We start from the raw sequence: 5,000 nt of genomic DNA, 5'->3' as shown, positions 1-5,000 counted from the left end.
TTTTCATTTTTTTTGAATTTCCGGCTTTTCGGGTGGTAAAAAAATCGGCAAAAAAAATCCACATGGTGTAAATTCACCTAATTTGGGGGATGGAAAGATATTATTTTTCTAGAAGTTGTTGCAAAAAACGGCATCAAAATTCGACCTCTAGAGCACTTTCCTTGAGTATGTCTCCTCACGGAAAAGGACATCTACCCGTGGCACTTTGGTAATGGCTCGGCAGCCTATTATAGGGGGGAGGGGTGTCATGCTGCTGAAACTCGAGTTGCCCAAAGGCTTGCTGGGCGCAATGCCAGCAAGATGCACGTTGCCTTGCCATCCCCTAGGCACACTAGCAAGCACGTTGTGGTTGTGGTGTGTCGCCGGGCTCCCCCGCCCCAACAGAGGCACCCGCCGTTGCAACGATGGCTCGGAGCGTTGCAACGGAGGAGTCAAATTTTCATATCTCAGAATTGGCTTGTGCATTTTTTGTGAAATTTTGAGGGAACCTTGGAAATATTATGTAAAGGCTTCACAAAAAAATTCAGGTCAAAAATCGCACGTTTGCTTCGTTTTTCATTTTTTTGAATTTCCGTCTTTCCGGGCATTAAAAAAATCGTCAAAAAAAATCCAGACGATGTAAATTCACCAAATTTGGAGGATGGAAAGATCTTATTTTTCTAGACGTTTTTGCAAAAAACGGCTTCAAAATTCGACCTCTAGTGCACTTTCCTTGAGTATGTCTCCTCACGGAAAAGGATGTCTACCCGTGGCACTTTGGTAATGGCTCGGCAGCCTATTATAGGGGGGAGGGGTGTCGTGCTGCTGAAACTTGAGTTGCCCAAAGGCTTGCTGGGCGCAATGCCAGCAAGATGCACGTTGCCTTGCCATCCCCTAGGCACACTAGCAAGCATGTTGTGGTTGTGGTGTGCCGCCGGGGTCCCCCGCCACGGGTCCAAGGTCGAGCACGAGCGTCTGGCTGCGGTGAACCCCGATCACCGAAGGACCAACAAGAAGGAAAACACGTCCGTGCACGGCCCACCTAGGCACCACCTAGGGAGCATGGCGTGGTGGAGTTGTGCCTTGGGCACACGCTCGAGGCAACACCTTGTGCTCGGCCCAGGACTAGGGGGATCATCCCAAGTCCGAGCACGACGTGGGAACGGCGGGGGCCTGTGCGCCCCCGCGAGGGGCAACGCGGCTTGCGCAGCCCAACGATTGGCCAGGCCTAGTGTTGCGCACGACGCGGATGATGGATATGCGTGTGGCAGCGGGTGTCGTGGGCAGGGGGCAACGCGACGTGCTCGTCCCAGCACTTTGAGGGGGCACATTGCGGAAGATGGTTACCTGTTCGTGTCCACTCCCGAGGGGCAACGTGTCGTGCTCGCCCTACGTCTAGGGTCGACGTACGACGGTGCCCGATGCAGTGTGCGTTGGGCGTGTTGCTTAAGACGGTGCGGCTGTTCGGCTATCGCCCGAAGCACGTCACGCATCTGGCTGTCCCTTGAATGTTCTTCGTCGCTTCCCCCGAACCCTGCCCAGCGGCGCTGACTCGGCTACCTCGTGTGCTTCCGCTTGCCTGCACGCGCCTAGGCGTGCGGGGCGCGATTCGTCCGGGCGTGCTGTGTTTGCGGACCGTGGTGGCGGATGAGCGGTGTGTGGGTAGTGCGTGTGGCTTAATCTAGACGGTGCAGCTATTCGGTTATTGTCCAAAGCGCCTGACGCTTCGGGCTGTCCCTCGAGTCTCCTTCGTCCCTTCCTTTGAAAGCTGCCCAGCGGCTGATGACAAGCCATCCTAGCCTATTTTAGCTAGTCTTTTTCTTTTGTTTTCATTAGAATTATGCACTTTCTTGAGCTACAAGCAAGCTAATTGAGTAGATTTTCATGTTTCCCTTGATTGAACCAACCATATATGAATTTATGCCATTTCATGAGGTTTTATGCTATATTTGTTGCATATTATGAAAGAATGAATATCTCATGATTTTGAGCATAGCTTTGATGAGTTTGGTAGATTAATGATAGGTGAAGAAAGCTTGGAGAAAGGTTGAAGCAAAGAGGAATGGCTAGGAGTGAAGAGAGGACAATGGAATAAGTGAAATTGAACCAGGAAGCAAGAAGTTAGCCCCAACGTTAGCCCCCTAACTTGGAGGCTAACGTTGGAACTTGAAATTTCCTCCCTGGCCATCCCACGTTTGCGCCAACGTTAGCCCCCTAACTTGGAGGCTAACGTTGGCACATGAATTCCTCCCTGGCCATCCAACGTTTGCGCCAACGTTAGCCCCCTAACTTGGAGGCTAACGTTGGCACATGAAAACATAAGGGAGAGGGGCCAACGTTTGCGCCAACGTTAGCCCCCTAACTTGGAGGCTAACGTTGGCGCCACTAGCATACAAGACAAGTCCAACGTTAGGGTCAAAGTTAGACCCCTAACGTTGGCACCAACATGAGTAGTAGCAGAATATGCTAGCTGATGTGAAAAGTTGGAGCCAAAGTTAGACCCCTAACTTTGGCTCAAACTTTTGGTCCAACTCTTGCAAAACTCAAACCTGGTTCAATTGGTTCACTTTGGTTCTTCTTCAAACTTCAAGAGCAATCAACCAAGGCCTCTTTCAACCCAATTCCACCAAGAGTAAAGGCCCAACTCAAGGCTTGAAGATTATTTTTGAAAAGTGTATAAATAGGATAGAATTCAAGTTTTTGGAGAGCTTTCTTTTGGAATTTTCATAATAGTTTTCGGAGAGCTTTTGATATTGAGTGATCTTTAATTTCTTTGTCTTGGGGAAGGAGAATTCACTTCTCTTCCTCTTAGTTTTATTGCTTTCAATATCAATTACACTTGTCTTGGATCTTGGGTTGGAGATTTGAAGAAATTCTGTTTCAATCTCAATCTTGGATCTCTCTGCTTTATTTACTGAATTTGAATTTCCGTTTCTGTTACTTGATTCTCATCTATTCTCTTGCAATTTACAATTCCTTTGCAATTGTTCTTATTGGATCTAGGAAGGCATTGAGATCTAGACTTAGTTTTCTAGTCTCTGGGTCCTGAGATCCAAATCCCCAATTTACATTCTGTTTCTTTCTTTCCATGTTCATTTACTTTTCTGCTATAAGATCCGATCCAATCCCAATTCCCTTTTACTCTTCTGTTTGATGCAATTTAATTTTTCCTTGTTTAATTTCTGCAAATCCACATCCCAATCCCCTTTACATTTCAAGCAATTTACATTCCTTGCGCTTTAAGATTCCGCAATTTACATTTCTTGCACTCTAAGCTTCCGCCATTTAATTTCTTGTTCTTTACGTTTCAGCAATTTATTTCTTGTTCTCTTTACTTCAATGCAATTTAATTCTTCAAGTCACAAAACCATCAACCAAATCTTGATTCGCTTGACTAAATCAACCACTAAACTAAAATTGCTCAATCCTTCAATCCCTGTGGGATCGACCTCACTCCCGTGAGTTTTTATTACTTGATACGACCCGGTACACTTGCCGGTTGGATTTGTGTGTTTTGGGAGAGATTTATTTTCCTCCAAAATACTCATCAAGTTTTTGGCGCCGTTGTCGGGGATTGATTAGATTGACAATGATTAAGTGAGGTGGTAATCTAGATCAAGCACTTTTTCTTTAATTTTTTACTAACCCACTAACTGTTTGAAGTTTTGCCTGAGCTAATAGAAACCTCATTCTAGCAATAGAGTGAAATTTCCTTGGCTCATCCTGCTAAATATGATTCTCATAGCTTGATAAATAAACAAGAGAAGTGATTTTCGTTCATTAATCTCTCAAGTTTACCAACTGTTTGACACATGGTGTCAACTAATCCTCTGACTACATTCTGGCATGAGAATATCCAATTTTCATTTGGATTGTTTGTGATTGTGCAGGTCATGGAGGAAAGGAATCCTACAGCAAGAGGAGAAAAACTGAGGCATTATGATTTCCAGCCTCCATAATCAAAGAGCAAGATGTCAAGCTAGTGACAATAAAAGAGCGCTTGTTGGGAGGCAACCCAACCTGAGGTAGTTCTCTTTTCATATCTATTTCAATAAAAAGGTTAAGTAGTTTTATCTATAATGCAAGAAGCTAAGTTTGGTGTTGCACACCAAAACAATCTAAGGGAGAATGAAGGATTCTAAGTTTGGTGTCCACCAAAACCCCATTAACACACACATTCTCACTTTCTGCATAATGTAGGCTTCAAGCATACTGGACGAACTAGTTAGCCATTTTATTGTTTTCCTTAGTTTTCAGTTCTATCACTTTTGAAAAAGAAAAAGAAATTATCACACATGGTTAACCGTGGGCAAGGTACTAAGTTTGGTGTTCCCACACCAAAGTAAGTTCAAAAAGCCCGCAAATAAATCATGAAAATTAACCATTGTTTCCAAGTGCTTGGGGAACAAGCAACTTTCAATATCATTGCAGAATGACATACAAGCTTTTGGAGGTTTGAACATCATCAAAAAGGAGAAAGATGAACATGAAGGTCAGCAACAATGATGATGAGAAAAAGGAAAGCAATTGAACTCCAACAGGTTGTATTGTTAAGTGATTGTTCTACATCAAATATTGCTGTGATTGAAAGTTGGATTGTATCCTTAATTACCCTGCCTGTCTGCATAGTATAATTTCTTTCTATATAATTCAATAAGCAAGATGTTTGATCATTCACAACATTCTCATTTTCAAAACTTGTTTGCACTCAATTTCCAAGAAATGCATCACATGAAAGTTCTTTGAAAAAGAAGGATTGAGGAATTAAACAATTTTGAGGCAAGCAAAAGATTAGGAGAAGTGGTGGTTCTAGTTGTATGATTATGTATTGAGGTTGCATGCTTGTGAAAACTTGCATGGGAGCTCATAGGCGGGACATGAAGTTCAAAGAAGTATTGTGGAGATTCTCAAAAATCTATTGATCCAAGAAGCAGCAAACAAAACAAAAGAAAATAAAGAAAAAAAAAAGCAAAAGGAATATGGCCCAAGGCTCTGAGCATCAATTACTAGGCAGAAAAAGA

The sequence above is a fragment of the Arachis hypogaea genome, chromosome 17 (genome assembly GCF_003086295.3).
Source record: "Arachis hypogaea cultivar Tifrunner chromosome 17, arahy.Tifrunner.gnm2.J5K5, whole genome shotgun sequence".
Taxonomy (NCBI): domain Eukaryota; kingdom Viridiplantae; phylum Streptophyta; class Magnoliopsida; order Fabales; family Fabaceae; genus Arachis; species Arachis hypogaea.
This window is presented reverse-complemented; position numbering follows the sequence as displayed.